At 40.6% G+C, this 20,175-nt stretch overlaps 1 protein-coding gene across 9 annotated transcripts in view; it reads right to left on the bottom strand.

The window, feature by feature from the left end:
- Slc20a2 (solute carrier family 20 member 2) overlaps positions 1-20,175 on the bottom strand; it is an 85,519-nt gene that overhangs the window by 53,609 nt on the left and 11,735 nt on the right. The window contains exon 1 of one of the 9 annotated variants that reach the window (XM_034520936.2): positions 1,490-1,715. The exons of the other annotated variants lie outside the window; for them this stretch is intronic. The gene's annotated coding sequence lies outside the window, so the exon portion shown is untranslated. Of the gene's footprint in view, positions 1-1,489; positions 1,716-20,175 lie in introns of those variants that run through there. 9 annotated transcript variants of the gene reach the window in all.

The raw sequence follows: 20,175 nt of genomic DNA, 5'->3' as shown, positions 1-20,175 counted from the left end.
CGTCCTCTTCCACTCCCCTATATCACTCTCAGCGCAGAGAACTCACTCACTAATGCACACTCTCGAAGTGTCAGTGAACATTTTAACAATTTGCCCTAGAACACATGCTTCCCACTAATAGATAAACCTCTTTCTGTTACATTAAAAATGGATAAATACTAATCAGCTTTTCTTTGGGGCAGGATTAAAAACTAAAATGGTCAAAATAATTTTAGCTCAAAAACCAGCACAACTATAGTACCCCAATACAAACACTTCCCAGGAGCCCCAGTGGCTTCTGAGGAAGGGCACCAGTAAGGACGAGAGCTGTAGCATTCCTGGGGGGACATGTACATCACGAAGCATCTGCTGGAACAGAATCCCTTCTGCTCAAGATGACATGAGTGACTTCTCTGTTATACTTACAGATTTCTCTCCTGCTCAGAAAGCTAAGCTTCAAAAAATGTTTCTCTCTAAAAATAGCCTAGGAATTCAGTTCTATTTTCAATTCTTACATATTTTTCCTACTGAATGCATCACTGAAAATTTCCTCTCATTGTTGACACCTTATGTCATTTGTATTTAAAATCAGGCAACACATAACCTCAAAGAAGCCTTTACATACAGTTTGGCAAAATGGGGAAATGACATTCACAATACTAATCCTGGGTTTGTGTCTGTCTTTGCTTATAGACAGAAGCGTGGGAACACAACTGTTTCATTAAAAATCAACATTCCTAAAGCGGGTGTAATTTACATGTTAACTTATAAAGGAATTTCTTTCTGGTTCTGATAAAAACAAGTTGTTTGACTTGAGGTCATTCTACTTTAAGTGTAAACATAGTTTAAACTAAGCAAGGTGACTTGGGTTTAATTTAAAGTAATACTGAAATTCTGTTTGCTTCAGTCTAAATATAAGTTGGAACTGACCAAACTGAAAAGCAGTGAAGAGCTTTAGATACGGTGGATAACTAAGTCAACCCGAACTCCCTTTAAACCACCCTCTAAAAGCTTCCTTATAAAGTTATTTTCTTTAGGAGAATAAAGGTCTATTTTCTAAGTATAGACTCCTGCTTTTAAGAGCCGCTTTCCATGTATACATTTAGCGAGGTAACACTTGCTAGTCTCTTGTTTCTGCACTGTGTATCCACTTGAGAGGGGTATTAACTTTTAACAGGTTTCCCCCAATAGCAACTACCATAGAAAATAAAGTTTAGAGACACACTGTAACCATTTCTACTAATCTAACATTCTAACATTCAAAACAAGGTCTAATCTACATTTTTAAAATAAAATAAAGAATCAAGTACTTTCTCCAGGAAAAGCTGAACAAGCTGAGGCGCTTACAGCACTGCATATGTAAAGAAACACTATGCCACCATTCTGACGGGCCGGGTTGTAGATCAACACCAGTTTTCCCAAGACATATAAAATTACCATGATAGCCACTTTAGGAAGATTTAAGGTACGAAGAACAAAGAAAAGTCTTAAAAATTCCCAGAGTACTCACAAGTAGTTTGAAAAGAAATCTGAACCACAGTTCTTCAGATGTCTGCTCTCCGGATCATAAACACAATCTGAAGTCTGAAATAGATAGCTATCACATAGGCCCAGAAGTCACATTTCAGCTTACTAACTTCTACTTGGGTAAACAGTTTTACAACTCATAGAACAAACGCTGGCTAAAATTAACTACAGCCGAGCAGCAGGCAGGAACACGCTGGTTTGCATCATGTGGGCTGGGATTTATTCACTAGGACAACACTGGTGTCCTCTTTAATGGGAACCCAGCCAAGGGGTGTGCCCTGCTGAACAATGCACAGCATCATGACTACGCTAATTACTGAATCCAGTTGAATAGTACTAACTTACTTTAAATGGTTCTGCAAGTACCAACAGAGAGTAATACGGTCTTCTCCGGAACAGGCAAGCACTTGATGTTCAAGCACATTCATATCAGACAACTTTGGCAACAAGGTGGCAGTGCTGCCTGCTCTTCGCAGCACATCTGGTGAGATCACCCACTAGCTTTCGGCTTCTCTTCTGTACTTCCCAAGGAGGACTAGGAAGACACACATTCACTTAAAAAACAAAACCCACAACTGAGAACAAACATCTCCAAATTACCAAATGCACTTTACAGTGCATCTCACTGTGTGGCTGGCTACAACTGGAAAGAAGTCCTCTATTGGACAAACATCATTCTCACAGCATACTGAAGCCCAAGCAAACAGCTCAAGACTCCAAGAACACAGCCAATACTTAAAAGAAAACTAGAACACAATGCGTTATTTAAAATACACAAATGCTCTCACTAACTACAACATAGAACAAAGGCACAGGCTGTGGTGTCTAACAGGATGATTCAGACTGGTTTACTTTAGGCATTTCAGTTCTGATGGCAAACTTTGCCCTGAGCAGACACTTCATCAATTACATCTCCAGTCACCCCCACTTCCAAAGGATACAAAGTAATTCAATTGCTAGAAAGCAAATGTATTACACCACCTTTCCCCAAAACCGTCTATGACACGACTCCGTGTTAATAGCATACCTAAAATCCTGACACGACTCCGTGTTAATAGCATACCTAAAATCCTGACACGACTTCGTATTAATAGCATACCTAAAATTCTACATATCCTTTCAGAGCTACTTGTTTTCCTAACTTAAAAATGTCATGTTAGCTTAGACTTCTGGGGATTTATTATAGTCAACACCCCAAACCCAGGTCTGGGTTCAGGGCCCTCAGCATCTCCCTCTAGAGTAGTGGTTCTTAACCTTCCTAATGCTGCTACTCTTTAATACAGTTCCCCATGTCATGGTGACCTCCAACCATAACATCACTTTGTTGCTACTTCATAACTGTAATTGTGCTACTGTTATGAATCGTAATGCGGTATCTGATATTCAGGGTATCTGATATATGGCTCCCAAAGGGTTGGACCCACAGGTTAAGAACCACTGCTCTATAGCATTGTGTCTACTGCATGGATCATTAAAACACAACCAGACTCTTAAAAGCACATCCTGTCTGTGCTAAGCACGCAAACATTGCCAATGCTGAGCTCTCACTGGCAGAAAGTTACTGCTAATGACTGGAACGCCTCATGTTGTTTATAAAGACTGCTGGCTGCACACCTGACGCTCTGCCCCGTGTCAACCTAGGCTCTGCAGACCTCTCTGTGACAGCCGCTGGTGTGCGCTCTATGTCACTTCAACCAAAGTTCCTGGAGGTGGACACTGTCATCCTGCAATGAAAGATAAGTTACACTAATCAGAGGGCTAACCTCTGAGTAATACAGTTATTTTCAGCAAACTTATTCTAGAATCCTTAATGCCAAAAGAGGACATTGTAAGGCTAATTTTGACAGAATTATTATCCCAAAATGTCTGCATTCAGTAGAAAGATCTTTTGGCAAAACGTTTTCTCTGTTCTAATCTAGCAAGAAAAGCTGAACTGACCTACATGCATCAGGTTTGCACCGTAGACATCCAGACTGCACTGAAATGTCTACTTTGAAGCAAGCAGCTCTGAGCATTCTCCAGTTCCTCTTATGTCAAACACATGAAGTGTGAGTCTAGTGTTTCCTTTAACAGCAACCATACCTGCTGGGAAACAGAGGAACCAAAACCTACAGGGAAAACTAATGCTCCCTAACATACTTCAAACACGTGGCCGCTTCCTCTTTGTTAGTGAAAAGACTGATTTCTTCTTCTGGGTCTAGAATACGTGTATTGAACCCCGGAGACCGCAAAGTTCAAGCTGGACAATGTGCAACTGAGTTATATTTTTCCCATAAAAAATCTCATATTTTTAATAAGTTTACAACTTTGTATTGGGTCATATTCATAGAGGTCTTTAGGGTACATTTGTCTTCAAGAATTAAAGACTAAAGATTTTGTGTCCTCAACCTCTAAAATGAATAAAATGGCTTGTAATCATTGCATACTTTTCTGGAATTTTTTTTTTTTTTTTGTAATTTTATCAAAAAAGGGTCTGTAACCCCAAAGAGTAAAGAACACTGAGGCTAGCCTAGTAGTACTGAGGCAGAAACTGAGAGCTAAGGCAAACCAGGGAACTATAGATGGGAAGATCATCAAGAAAGGGTTAAAACCTGATCAATAAGCCAAAGGAAGGGTCTCTCCTAGGTGTGGTACTCAGTTACAATATTGTGGAGCGGCACTGGTGAGCTTCAGCTCCAGCATTAGGTAAAAGGACAGGGATGAGAACCAAAACCTCAGTAGTGAAGGAGTTCATCTTAGTATCATGTGATGATTCAGACAGCTGAGAGCACACACAGCTTGGTTCTTAAATGAAGATTATTTTCTGATGAAGTTAACACTTAGGATCCAAAATAAATGAGCATTTCATATTTTATTTTGGAGTTCTCAAAGAGTCATGGACGGTGAAGAGAGAGATGAAATAGTGCAAAATATCTAAAACTTGCACCTAGACACAGCAGCCAGTTTCCAATTCTGAGCTCTTTATAGTTGATCCAAATATTGAAAGCAGTAGATCGGGAAATTTCAGGGTTCACAATGTTCCCCCCCTTTTTTTTTTTTTTTTGAGGATTATACAAAACATTAAAATCCTTAACAAAGTGAATGCTAAGAAAAAAAAAAGTACCAACACATTTGGAAAGAAATTCATTGGCTGGAAGCTGTAGGCTTAGACGTAAGGTATCACCTATGACTATGTGATACCAGGGGCTTTACTGGCCTCTCTGTGTATCTGCTTCCTCATATGTTAAATGGTGACAATAATGCTGACATCAAAGGACAGTAGAGCGCTCCATGAGATGGCGTCCACATTGGTCCCCAGGTGCTTTCAATAAATGGCTGTGCTGTCGGGACTGTGTCATAGCAATGCAGCACCTGGCGAAGATCAATTGGATATTTAATGAGTGAGGATCAAAAGATCCTCTTTCAAAGCTCAAAGCTTCAGAATATGAAAAGTTGAAAGGAATTTCAAATGACTGCTAAGCATGCCAAAGGAACTGGGTGTGCAAACGCTCTTAAACCGTGTTACTGCAGTGATCTTTTTAATTTCCTCTATTAGATCACCTAACAGGCCTAGTGTTGGGTGGGATTAGAATTTGGGATGCTGGCTAGGAATGCATAGGGACACCAAGCTGTAGACTGTTGCCTTAGTGTCCCCATTCACTCTAGCTTAACCACTGGGCAGTCCCTTCCCATGCTGACTCTGGCTTGGCCATAAGGACAGGAGCAAGCAGTACCCAGAGCCTTGCTGTTGAGATGGAAAATCTGTAGTCCAGGCTGGCCTCGAACTCATAAACCTGGTGTCTCAGCCTCACAGTACGTGTCACCGGCACCAGAGTATTAGGTGTCTCCTCATACAGCAAACACTCACACATGTGCTTCCGTCTTATCTTCTAGAGGATCACATTAGAATTACCCATAGAAGACTTTAGTAATAAACTAAGAGTATTACTTATATATACACAAACACAGAACTCCAAAAGATTCAATAGCCTCTCTTCACTATTCATTTTCTATCACTTAAAAAAAAAAAAGATGTAAATAATTAGCAAACTCAAGACAGTTAAAAAAAAACTCTGACAAATATCTACTTCATCATAATTCTTTAACATTTGCATCAGGTTTTTGAGAGCGAAGACACTATTATTACTGCTATACTTGAATAGATATTTCATCTGTTATTAAAACTTTCATAGCGCCAGGCAGTGGTGGCGCACGCCTTTAATCCCAGCACTTGGGAGGCAGAGGCAGGCGGATTTCTGAGTTTGAGGCCAGCCTGGTCTACAGAGTGAGTTCCAGGATAGCCAGGACTACACAGAGAAACCCTGTCTCAGAAAACAAAACAAAACAAACAAAAAAACCAAAAAAAAAAAAAAAAAAAAAAAAAATTTAATAGCAATTGACAAAAAGTTTTATTTTGATCCCTAGTTTCCCTACAAAACTACATGCTGTGAAAATAATTTCGTTACCCATATTTTTCATATTTAAAATTTTTTTTATTCCTTGAGAATTTCATATATGTATACAATAAAATATCTCATATATAGGTTGATTTTTTAAAAATATACTATAATTCAGTTAGGAACTTTATAAATGGTCACACACTTAATATTTTTAAGCTATTGATTCTTGCTTCTTTGAAACTTCCAAGCATTTCCAAGAAGTCTATGGCCAGCAAGAAGCCTACGGCAGCTTTCCCTTTAAGAGTTGTGTAATCTGAGTCAGGGCAGTATACATAAACTTATACCTTATGTAAAGAAACAAGCTTCCAAAAGGGTAAGAATTCACTCTTATAGGAATATAAGAAAAGTAGCTTAACTAGAAAAGGCATTTTGAAGGAAAAGACATTTGAATTGAGGCTTCTGCAAGCAGATTCAAGTCTTTAGCAGCAAAGTAATAAGAAACATTATACAGAAGCTAGAACCAGCGAGACAACAAAGAGGGAGTAATGACAGCCTAGACTCAGCTTCAGCTCCGTCAGCTAATGTTATCTGGACCACTGATGTACGCCATGAAGTATCCAATGAGAGGACGGGGTCCATGACGAGTGCCTCAGTCCCATCATCTCTAAATGAGGATCGTAATTAGAGACGCCTGCCTACCGTGTGGTTATGAAGGTGGAATGAGCTGTCTCGGTGTACAAAGAGTGCTTGGTATAAGCATCTTGTCAAATGCATGCTTACACACACACAATGAGATGGAGAGGAGAAAGATGAAGGTATGGACTGTGGCTAGATGGATACATTCTCCACCTTCCCTCTCTGTGTGTGTGTGTGTGTGTGTGTGTGTGTTATCTGGGCGTAAATCCAGGTCCTTGTGCATGCTAGGCAAAGGTTCTACCACTGAGTTACATCCCCAGTCATAAACAGATAGAGATAAATATGAATCTAGATTGTAGACACACATTTTTAAGTATTTATTTTATGTGTATGTGTGTGAACCTGAGTGTATGTATGCATGATGGAGGGTGTCTATGTGTACCACGTATGTGCAGGGGTCATATTTTATGTATACGTGTGTGTACCTGAGGGTATGTATGTGTGATTGGGGGTATGTATGTGTACCATGTATCTACAGGAGTCCACAGAGGCCAGGAAGGGCATTAGATCCCCTAGAACTAGAATCACATGCAGCTGTGAGCCTCTATGTAATGGTGCTGGGGATGGAACCTGGGTTCCCTGATAAAGCAGCAAGTGTTCTCAGCCTCTGAGGCTTCTCTCCAGCCTCAGCCTGACACAATTTCACCAGACTACTATTGTGGAGGAGAAGGTGCTGAATCCGCTTTAATATCCCTCCTCGCTTTTGCCCTGCTCTCCTAGGTACTAGTTACATTGGAATACGAGGCTCAGACATGTCTTCCTGTTTCTCAACACCAGCTCCTGCAGTTACGAGAAGTGAGGCTGTGCCTGCTCTAGTCTCAGACAAGGTTTCCTCCTTTCTCTCAGGCAACAGCTCTGTAGCTGGTAATACAAGTCTCTGTGCCTGACCTGCTACACAGACACAGCATGGCCACCAGCTTCAAAGGAAGGAACGTTAATGAATGGAAAAACAAACATAGGCTTATTATGTGCAATCTCCATTTTTATAATTTATTGTTGTCTAAGCTAATATAAAACAAGAAATCTTAAATGTACTATAATTTGAAAATCAGAAGCAAAATCAGATATCAGATTTAAAGTCACAGTAATTCAAAAAAGTAGATTAACAAAGGCTTATTAGTTTCAGGCTAATTTTACTTGGAATAGTTATAACTTCTAACTAAAATTATTCTGTGTGTGTGTGTGTGTGTGTTATCTGGGCGTAAATCCAGGTCCTTGTGCATGCTAGGCAAAGGTTCTACCACTGAGTTACATCCCCAGTCATAAACAGATAGAGATAAATATGAAAATATTTATAAATATTTATAAATATATTTTTAAAATATTCCTCTCAGCCGTCTCCCTCCTAATGCAGCCACTTTCAGATCTTTTTTTTTTTTTTTTTTTTTTTTTTGGTTTTTCGAGACAGGGTTTTTCTGTGTAGCCCTGGCTGTCCTGGAGCTCACCGCCCAGCGAAAATAATTTTAAATGTAGTTTTATTTCCTGTAGTTTTGTTCCTCTGTTTTGAAGATGAATAAACTAAAGATGGTTACCAAATTATACTAAGAATCTGCTAAAAGTCCTTGAAACCACCTGTGTCCCACTGTGATGAAATAAATATTATCTTCTTATAATCATCTGTATCACTTATTTGCTTAGAAACTTCTTTTTCAGAAACACTGAAAAATAAACTTTACTGATCACACAAACTTCGCTGCTTATTTTCTGTTGGATAAAAACTGAGTTGATGCCAGGTGGTGGTGGCACAGGCCTTTAATCCCAGCACTTGGGAGGCAGAGGCAAGCGGATTTCTGAGTTCGAGGCCAGCCTGGTCTATAGAGTGAGTTCCAGGACAGCCAGGACTACACAGAGAAACCCTGTCTCGAAAAAACCAAAAAAAAAAAAAAAAAAACCAAAAAAAAACAAAACTGAGTTGATGAGTTGTGCTAGACTGTGAATCATGTATTCATTTCTCAGTTTACCTCATCCCATTACAGCAAACAACTGATCTCCCAAGGGGTTTTTGTTTGCTTGCTTGTTTTTGAGAACTTTCTTTTGTCCATCCTCTCTATGTAGTTCTGGCCATCCTAGAACTTACTTCTTCAGATCAGACTGACCTGAAACTCAGAGAGATCCATCTTCCTCTGCCTCTCAAATGCTGAGATTAATGGTATTACTAGCATGCCTGGCTAAGCATTTAACTTCTAATTTTCCCCTTCTTTTTTGTTGTGATCAGACATGATCTATTTCCAACCAGATAAGCTGAGAAGTTTAGGGAAGGCAGTTTAAAACTAACTTGAAATCGTGGAGATGGAATGTTCTGGTTCTATCTGGCTATCATCCAACAGTCGGCCAATGCCAGCGATGTCCATGAGCATACCCTTAGAAATAATGTGCTCCACTTCAAAAGTACCCTGAGGACTACTGTTTCTTAAAGCAACAAGAGACAAAAACAAAGCAATAAAACCCCAGATTCAGGAGGATAAGCAACTTAGCTCTAAGAACTATAATAGCTCAATGATTATAATAATCCAGGAGGTTGTTCTCATAAACACAGAAATGGGTTCTCTAACAAGCACTGGTTCTCAAGAAGATGGACAAAGAGTCCTGGGGCAGGCTTGGTTGCTGTATACTACAAAATAATAGACAATTATCTATTTTAGACATTACTGTTTTCATTGTAAGAGTTGGTTTCTATCTTTCTTTGACATCACATCCTCAAATTGCCAGGAGAGGACACATTTCCCAGTTCTTTGATTCAACCATCAGAAAGCTTGACAATGACTGAAAATTATCCTTTCTGATCTCCTCAGTTGAGAACCTTTCAGTAGATTGTGTTGAAAAAAGCTCCTTTAAAAAACCAGATTCCTTTAAAGCTTAAAAAAAAAAAAAAATCTCTGTTTAAAAGCTAGATGGAAATGTAAGAGTAACACCCATAAAGTTCAACCATTATTTTGATTTTTAGAAAGGAAAAATTCATGGGGCTGGAGAGATGGCTCAGTGGTTAAGAGCACTCACTGCTCTTTCCAGAGGTCCTGAGTTAAATTCCCAGCAACCACATGGTGGCTCACAACCATCTGTAATGGGGTCTGATGCCCTCTTCTGTGTGTCTGAAGACAGCTACATGGTACTCATAGACATAAAATAAATGAATAAATAATCATAAAAATAAAAATGAACTTAAAAAAAGGAAAACTTCTGTCCTTATTCATGATTATTAAAGAAGCAGCTACTTAGATGGCAACAAGTACTTGTGGAAGTGCCCCCTCAGGGCTGTGGGTGGAAGGGCCCCCTCAGGGCTGTGGGTGTGAAGATCAATCAGACTAGAAGTCACTGCTGTTGTGGTTCTGAATCGATATTGCCTCTCATAAGCCTTTTGTGGTGGTTAGTGTTCATGACAAAGAATTCAGATGATGGGAAAATAACAACTCCAGACATTCCACATCAATATCCAAGAGTCTCTCTGAGATCATTTACAGAAGGCAATTTCTCTCAAAATCAACTGTAATCGGGGGGGGGGGGGGGGGGGGGAGAATCACACTGAAGCTACTATTCTTTAGAATACATAGAAAAAAGGTGTTAGAACCAACCCAGGGTTAGACAACAGCCATAACACAAAGGCCAGGAACGAGATCAAACTTACCCACACACAGCTGTCTATATTTGACTATCTCAGTAGCTAAATTGGAATAATCTGCCGAGCCAAGGAAACAGCTGGCAGTGTCCTGATTCTTGGTCACATTTAAACCCTTTGGAGAGTCTCAGGAAGCATGACTGTGCTTTTAGATTCATTGATACCCAATCCTTAGGACACTGTCTCAATTGTTTTATTCACAGATAATAAACTTCATATATTTTGATCCTTCCTAATTGAAAATTTATTATTATTGTTATAATTATTTATTTGCATGTGTGTGTGTGCATGTGTGTGGTCAGAGGACAATTAGGAACTGGTTCTAAAGATCAAGCTCAGGTCTCGAGGCTGGCACAGGGCCTATCACTCTTGCCCGCTGAGTCATCTTATGGGCCCTGGTCTTTTTTTGCAGAAGTATAAAAACCAACAGAAGACTACACTACACGCCTGCTGCACTTCCTAATCAACTCAGGGCTGTGTTTACTCTCATACAGACACCCATACATTTTCTGACCCTTCCTCCACTCCAGGCAGGATGCTGCCTGTTCGCTCTCATTTATATGTCCACCGGGAAATGAAATTTGAATGTCAGGGTACTCCGGGAAAGAGATCTAAGAGTAATTGTTAATACTGAGCCAAAGTAAGGGATGCAACTTTCTCCACAGTGTGGAGAAGGCATCAGAAATGCCCAGGTAGAGGGAAAAGTGGACGGCATTCTGGAAGAGCTTAGTACAGGTAAAGTCTGAGACAGGAGACACTGTGTTCTGGGAACACGATAAAGGACTGGCTTGTTCGCTGGGCAGTCCTAACGATGGGCCTGTATACCTCTCTTTCCACTGGCATTCCATCTTCTATAGCTCCACAGTATCTATCATCCTGCACAAAACCCAATTCCAAATGGACCAAGGACCTTAACAGAAAACCTGAAAACATGGGGGAAAGGCTTCTACTTGTTTGGCACAAAAAAGGCACTAAGGCTAACAATAAATGTGACTTCACAAAGGTCAAAGCCTTTTGTATGGCAAAGGACCCCATGATTCAGGCAACGAATGCAACAGGCTACAAAATGCAGAAATATCTTTACCAATTACCTATCTGATATGAGTGTTTGTACTTAGAATAAAGAACTAAAAAACAAAATTCAAGAAAACAACTCAATTAAAAATGGGAGTACTGATCCAAACAGTGTTTTCAAAAGTTTAAACACAAATGGTGGAGAAACACTTAAAAGAAGTCCCTAGGCATCAGGGAATTATAAATTAAACTACTCATGGCCAAGATCAATAAAACAAGGCCAGAGCTGGGCTGCTGAGGCTGAAGTGAAAGGGAACGCATTCACTGTTGGTGGGACTGTAAACTGTTCAACTATTACGGAAATCAGTGTGGAGTTTCCTTACAAAACTGAGACTTGATCAGCCTCAAGATCCAGCGATAGCACTCTTGGGCACTGTTGTGGTTTGAATAAGAACCGCCCCCCCATTCGTCTATTTAGATGAACAGTTCCACAGGGAGAGGAACCGTTTGAAAAGATTGGAACGATTACATGGTGTGGCCTTGTTGAAGTAGGTGAGGCTTTGTTGAAGGAAGTGTCATTTCAGGTTGGCTTTGAGGTTTTAAAAGCCCAGGCCTAAGCTCCCACTCTCAGCTGTCCCCCCCACCTTTCTCTCTCTCTCCTCTCCCTCCTCTCCCTTCCCCCCCTCTTTTCCTCCTTCCCTCCCCCCCCCCCCCCCCCCCGCCTATGGATCAGATGTAAAGGTCTCTGATGCTGCTCTAACACCTATCTTCACGACACCAGCTTCCCAGAGTTGCCTCTGTCACAGAGTGTTTTCACAGCAACAGAATCCAGACTAAGTCAGGGATATACCCAAAGGAACATCCTCCTACAGAGATACATCCTTACTCTCATCATAACAGGCAGAAACTGGAAACATCCTAAATGTCCATCAAAATGATAACAAAAATGTGGTATATCTACACATTGGAACATTAATCAGCTATTAAGAAAAGTTTGTAAGTAAATAGATGGAATTAGAAACAACTTTCTGAGTGAGGTGACCCAGATCCAGTAAGACAAATATGTATGTAGATGTTAGCTTTTAAGCTTTCAAACAGTCTCAACAGCCACAGAGGTTAGGTACCTAGTAAAGGAACTTGGGGGTAGGGGTTAGGGTGAAGAGGAGAGGATCTACCAAGAAAGGGAAACTAGAATATAATATGGAAAAGGGGAAAGTAGAAACATGGGGGGGGGGGGGTGGAGGAAGGGTAGGGAGGGAATCCAGCAAGGGACAGCTAACACTAAAGGCTTTGGGGAAGCCACAGGGCAACCTATTACTGAAAGAGACTGGCCTCTATGTTATAAAGTCTAAGGACCCATGCATGGCTCCAGCCACATATGTAGCAGAGGATGGCCTTGCTGGACATCAGTGGCAGGAAAGGCCCTTGGTCCTGTGAAGGCTCAATACCCCAGTGTAGGGGAATGCCAGGGCAGGGAGGTAGGAGTGGGTGGGTGGGGGAGCACTCTCAAAGAATCAAGGGAAGGGGGATGGGATAGGGGGTTTCCAGAGGGAAAACCGGGAAAAGAAGTAACATCTGAAATGTAAATAAATAAAATATCCAATAAAAAAGTATTATAAAATCTAAAAAAAAAAACAAACCAAACCAAACAAAAACCAAAGTCTAAATCTATCCATTTTACTATAAACTTTCAAACTTCATTCCTCCTTAGAGCTGAGCAGTACATACATACACACACACATATATATATATATATATACACCAAAACTTCATTTTCAAATAGGTCGATCCCGCCGGGCGGTGGTGGTGCACGTCTTTAATCCCAGCACTTGGGAGGCAGAGGCAGGTGGATTTCTGAGTTCGAGGCCAGCCTGGTCTACAGAGTGAGTTCCAGGACAGCCAGGACTACACAGAGAAACCCTGTCTCGAAAAAACAAAAAAAAAAAAAAAAAAAAAAACAAATAGGTAGATCCCAATTGTTTGCTACGGTGACTATAGCAACAATCATAGAGGTCCTAATATCTCTATGGCAGGAAATAGAGATCTCTGGGTTCCTGCCCTGGAGGGAAATGGCTGGGGCACACAGTAGTTCTATTTTGAATTTTTGAGGAAATCACCAAACTGAAGTCCACTGTGGCTGTATTAAGTTGTACCTCCTGCAACCATGAATAAGCTTCCTTTCTCCTCCTACCCTCTCTACTATCAAGGGCAGATTTCTTGATGACAGCCATTCAGAGTGGGGCAAGGTAGCATCTTGAGGTAGTTTAAATTTTGCATTTCCCCGGTGTTTAGGGATAACACACACCTTCATACCAGTTATTGGCCATTTGTGCTTTGGCTTTTTGAAAACTGCCTATTTCAATACAACTGTCCATTTGTTGATTAGTGGTTTTATTCCCTTGGTATTTAATTTCTGCAATTCTTTGTAAATTCTAGGTATTGATCCCTTGTCTGAAGTGATGCCATTTGAGATGAATTAACATCAATATTTCTAAATGGTTCTATAAAACAGAAAGGGAAGAATGTTTCCAAACTCCTCTTATAAAGCTAGTATGTATTACCCTGATACCTAAACCAGATAAAATAATAAAAAGAAAATTATAGAGCAATCTTTCTGATGAACACACACTCCACACATACCATTACCACCAAAAAATAATTCAATAAAATGTTTGCCAATTTCCCCACCATCAAGTTGGCTTTATTCTAGAGATGCAGGGAGAGTTCAATATAAGAGCAAATCAGTAAATAATAATACATCTGATAAATGGACTCAAGAACAGAAATCACATGACCATCTTAATAGATGTGACAAGGCTTTTGACAAAAACCCTTGAAGACATTAAAAATAGGAAGAGTACATCTCAGCATAATGAAGGCTCCACGTCACAAACCTGTAGCCAATACCACACTAAAGAAGGCAAAACTCAAAGCATTTCCACTAAAGTGAGAGACAGGAACGGTGTCCACTTTCTTCATTGCTATTTGGTCTGGTCTTATCTGGAGCAGTAAGACATGAGCAGCAAGTCGAACACAGATAGGAAAAGAAGTCTACGTGTCCTTATTTGTAGATGTTATGATTGTACAAACAAGAGACCGGAAAGACTGACCAGAAAACTCTGACATCTGAAAATAAATAATTCTGTATTCACTAAAGGCAAGAATACAGAATTAACACAAAAATCAGTGGCAGTCTCTGGTGGATGCAGGGAGTACCTTGGTACCAGGCTCTGACTCTGGCTTCTGTGGGGCCAATATGTTATACTCCAGTGTTCCCATGGATCACCTGAGACCAGGGATTCTGACCAAAGCCCTGGGCAGTCCAATCATGTGACGGCTGTTCTTAGTTGTCAACTTGACTACATCTAGAATTGACTAAAACCCAAGCTGCTAGGTACACCTATGAGGGCTTTCTAAATTAAATAATTTGAAGGGGGGAGATCAACTTTTGATCTGGATCTTCTGAGGTGGTAAGATACACCTTTAATCCAGATCTTTTTATAGAAGTCTCTCTCTTCTCTTTTCTCTCTTCTCTTCCCTTTACCTCCCCTCCTCTCCCCTCCCCCCCACCCCCCCTGCTCTCTAGAGAACTCTGACCTATATACATTTTGATACCAGAGGCACTCCTGGAGAAACAAATAAGGATGTATCAGGTCTCCAGTATCCTGTCATAACTTAGTTCGAAGGGAACTTGATCATCTGTCTCTTCCACAGAGTATCACTGGCTCACCATATTGTTATGCTGATTGGATCAAGTTAGCAGGAGACAGCAACCACTTTGGACTCGTTGGTAGCCCATATGTTACCATGTAACTTGTAACTCAGAGGATGGGAAATAAATACAACCAAAATTCAAGCTACCTCCATAAAATTCTTAGTTGGTGTGGAGTACGCAAAGATCTTCCTTTTAATGTGAAAAATAAGTTACTGCAATTGACCCCTCCCACCACCAAGACAGAAGCACAATGTTTGGTAGGCCGATTTAGATTATGGAGACAACACATTCTTTACTTGAGTGTTCAGCCCATATACCAAGTGGCTTGGGAAACTGTTAGGTTTAAGTGGATTCAGGAACAGGAGAGGGCTCTTCAACAAGTCCCAATGTCTGTGCAAGCTACTCTAACCCTTGGACCATATTACCCAACTGATACCTGATACCTGAGGTGTCAGTAGCAGAGAGGAATGCTGTTTGGAGCCTTTGGCAAGCCCCTATAGGGGAATCACTGAAAAGACCTTTGGGATTTTGCAGTAAGGCTCTACCATTGTCTACAGTTACTATCCCTTTGAGAGACAGCTCTTAGCCTGCTCTTGGGCCTCAGTGGGGACTAAATGTTTGACAACAGGCCACCAAGTTATCATGTGACCTGGGCTACCAGCATGAGCTGAGTGTTCTCTGACCCACCAAATTAAGTACTATGTCCACAGTACTACAGCAATCCATTATCAAATGGAAAGGGTATATACATAATTGGGCCCAGGCAGGTCTTGAAGGCGCAATCAAGTTACATGAAGAAGTCATCTAAATGCCTATGCGTTCTCCTCCTGTTCCATGTCATCTGCTGCTAAGCATGTGCCTACAGCCTCATGGGGTGTACCTTATGATTGGAAGAGAAGACTAGGGCTTGCTTTACCAATGCATGTTGTTCTGCATGTTCTGCAGACACCAACCAGAAGTGGACAGCTGCAGCATTACAACCTGTTTCTGGGACAACCCTGAAAACTGCCAGTGAAAGGAAACCTTCACAGTAGGCAGAACCTCAGGCAGCACACACAAACATGCATTTTGTTCTGAAGGAGAGATAGCCAGATAATACAGTTGTTCACTGGTTCGTGGACTGTGGCCAATGGATAGTCAGAGGTGTGGCATAAGCATGACTGGTAACAAAGACTTCTGGGGAAGAAGTGTGTGGGCGGATTTCTGCAGATGGGCAAAGGATGTGAAGATACCCGTATCCCATGTAAACGCTCATCAAAAAGTGGCCAGCAGAGGAGTTCAACAATTAAGTAGGTAAGGTGAGCTGTTCTGTGGACAGTCCGCCTCTTTTCCCAGCCATTCCTGTCCTTGCCCAATGGGCCATGGTGACAGAGATGGGGGTTATACATGGGCTGGACAACATAGATTGCCACTTGGCTACAGTTGGTGAGTGCCAACAGCAGAGACCAACATTGAGCCCCATATATGGCACCATTGGGGGGGGGGGGGCTGCTGGCAGGCTTAGACCTTACTCGAGTAGATAGTTATTCTGGCTGTGTTTTTGCTTTTTCTGAACATGTTTCTGCATGGCCTTGGGAAATGCTGTATCTATTGTGATGGCATTCCACACGGCATTACTTCTGACCAAGTAGCTCATTTCACAGCCATAGAACTGTGACAGTGGGCCCACGATCACGGAATCCATTGCACATGGAATTAACATGTGCTTCTATCTAGAAGCAGGTGGCCTAACAGAAAGATGTCATGGCTGTTTGAGGACACAGTTACAGCTCCAGTTAGGTGGCAGCAGCCCAGAGGGCTGGGGCATGGTTCTACAAAAGATGTCACACACTTTGAATCAGTGTCTAATATATGGTATGGTTTCTCCCACAGCCATGGTCCACAGATGCAGGAATCAGGGGTGGAAAAGGCAATGGTTCCACTCACTATCACCCCTAGTGATCCTTAGGAAACGCTTTGCTTCCTGTTTCCATGACCTGAACTTCTGCTGGCTTAGACATTTTGGTTCCAGAGAGGGGAGAGCACTCCCCCAGTCACAACACACATCACATTGAGCTGGGAGCTCAGACTCACCCCAGGCCGCTTTGGGCTTCTGATGCCCCTAAGCTAATAGGTTAAGAAAGGACTAGCAGTATTAGGAGAAGTGACTGGTCCAGATTGCCAGGGGAAATTAGATTGCTTCTCACAATGGAGGTTAAGAAAGATTACATCTGGAGTGAAGGAGATCCTTTAGTACAGTCTCTTGGTGTCCTGTGATTAGTCAACAGGAAACTACAAGTCCTAATCCAGGCAGGATGACAAAGGGCACAGACCCTTCAGGAATGAAGGTATGAGTCACGCCTCCAGGGAAAAAACCAAGACCTGCTTAATTAAGTGCTTGCTGAGGGTGGATCAAATACAGAATGGGTAGTAGAAAAAGACAGTTATAAATACCAGCTAAGGCCACATGACTAGTTACAGAAACAAGGATTACAGTTGACATGAGTATTTTTGTCATATTTGGTAAGAATGCATAGGCACAGATATTTGTGTTTTCTTTCCTTGATTTCTTTTTCATGCAATGTGACATCAATTAAGAGAGTATCAGTGGTTATCATATTTAAGTTTGAGATATTAAAAGAATGTCCCTCAAGGGATACTGCCACCTATTCTAAAGTTTATAAAGCATTTGTGGTTGTATGAGGGTCATATCATGTTAGGCACAATTATGACTTGCTTAAATAATGTTTGTGATTATACATGGGATAGCTATATTATGTTAGGTGTAATCATGGCCTGGTTATGGTTTTCATTGGGAAATTAGAAATGACCTAAGGAGATATGATTGTGTGTCAAGGTGGCAAGGGATGGACCTGTGATGGACAATTTTGGTTGTCAACCAACTATATCTGGAGTTAAGTAAAACCCAAGCAAGTGGATATGCCTGCCTGTGAGAGATTTCTCTCCTTTTGCTTTGCTTTGCCTTTTTTTCTTTTTTCTTTTCTTTTTTTTTTGTCCCTGGGGCGGTGATGGGAGGTTGAGGCAGGGTTTTCTCTGTGTAGTGCTGGCTGTCCTAGAACTCTGTAAGCCAGGCTGGTCTCAAATTCAGAGATCTGCTTGTCTCTATCTCCTGAGCGCTGGGATTAAATGTGCATGCCACCACCACCCCGCCCCAAGCAGATTTGTTTCTTGATTAAATCATTTGAAATAGGAAGACCCACCTTTAATCCAAATCTTTTGAGGTGAGAAGAGCCACCTTTAAACTGGGCCACACTTTCTACTGGTAGCCTATATAAAAGGGATGCAAGAAGGAATTTGTCTTTGCCTGCTTGCTGGTTTTACTGGCAAGTCTATTCCTTCACTGGCATTTGAGCCTATTTCTTCAGGATTTTGACATACAATATTGGATTCTTAGACCTTCTGTTGGTAGATAGCCACTGATGGACCACAACCTTTAATCCATTCTAATAAATCCACTGCATATATGTAAATGTATATGTGTGTGTGTGCAAATATATATTCATTCTTTACGTTTTGTTCCTGCCTAATACAGATCACCTCAATGATTTTACTTTACAATCGACTCTAATTTTCACAAGTCCCCAAGGTTGAACTACATGCAGACAGCCCACCAGAAAGATTCAAAGAAAACAAGGCAGCCATGTGGATTTGGAAGGAGAAGTCAAAACTGAAAGCAAGTCCATTTCAACCAAAGTGCGAAACCTAAAAAAAAAAAAAAAAAACAATGTAACTCAAAAAAGTCTATGATGTAGCTATCAACTATGACCCAAACACAACTGACAAAGTAACTCAAAGACTCAACTGGCCGACTCCCCTACAACGGAATCCAAAATCAGAGAGTGCTGAAATGTCTGAAAAGAATTCAGAGTCTCATTTTTTAAAAGAGATAAATTATCAATGCTGGCTGCTCTTTCAGAGGATCTAGATTCAATTTGGACTCCTCAAACACCAGAAGCAAACAGACCTCCAAATAGATACGAGCAGAGAAGAAGCCTTCCACAACACATCACAATCAGGATGTTAAAAATACAAAGTAAAGACATTTGCCCAGAACTAAAGGGGCATGAGAAAATGTCAACGTACATTCAAAGCCAGAAAAACACAGAATGAAAAATTTTAAACACTGAAAATAAATAAGCATAAAGCAAGAATATTATACTTGTCAAAGTTATTCAAAATGGAAAATGTCAGTCCCACAGTAAGAGACTGACTGTAGCCTGAAGCTGTAATCCAAATAAACTCTCATTTCTCCTACCCAGTAAGAAGCTATACTGGTTATGATGGTTTGTGCCTTTAATCCCTGCACTTGGGAGATGGGGCAGATCTCTTATGAGTTCAAAGCCAATCTGTCTCAAAAACTAAAATAAAAAAAAAAAAAAACAATAAAAACAAGGACTACTGTATGTAATCTTATATGGTAATAAATTTAATTTATATAACCACTACTAGATATTATTAACATTTCTTTTGTTTTGTTTTTCGAGACAGGGTTTCTCTGTGTAGCCCTGGCTGTCTTGGAACTCACTCTGTAGACCAGGCTGTCCTCGAACTCAGAAATCTGCCTGCCTCTGCCTCCCAAGTGCTGGGATTAAAGGAGTGCGCCACCACTGCCCGGCTAACATTTCATAAAGAAACCAAGGCTGATGAATGTCTTATAACTTGCCCAGTTCATATCATATAGGAAGAGAAAAGAGAGAAATTAACAGTTAGAATTTATACATATAAACCTATTATATAATCAATATATATATATACATATATACATATGTATGTATGTGTATATATATATGTATGTATGTATATATATATATACATACATACATACATATATATCAATCATACACACACGTATATAAAAGGTCTAATTCTATAAGGTTTCTAAATCTCCCTTAGTCTAAAGAACTATGTGGTAGTTTTAATGAGAGCTGCCTCCAAAGGCTAATAATATACTTGAATACACTTGTTCCTCAGTTGGCAGAACTGTTTGGGAAGGATTAGGTGTGGCCTTGTTGGAACAAGTATGTTGCTGAGTGTGGCCTTGAGGTTTCAAAAGTCCATGTTCTGTCTGTCTCATGCTTAATAAATTTTGCCATTTGCCACAATGTATTATAATCCTATACTGATTAATATTTTCTACCTAATTATGACATAGTATATTTATGTAAATTCCTTGTTAGCAGCCCAATTATAGCTTTAAGACCACTTTTCTCTAGTGGGTATTAAAGTTTCTTCAGCTCTAAGATACCTAACAA

The sequence above is a fragment of the Arvicanthis niloticus genome, chromosome 16, assembly GCF_011762505.2.
Source record: "Arvicanthis niloticus isolate mArvNil1 chromosome 16, mArvNil1.pat.X, whole genome shotgun sequence".
In the NCBI taxonomy this organism is placed as follows: Eukaryota; Metazoa; Chordata; class Mammalia; order Rodentia; family Muridae; genus Arvicanthis; species Arvicanthis niloticus.
Note: the sequence above shows the minus strand (reverse complement) of the source record. Positions and strands in the feature narration are given on the sequence as shown.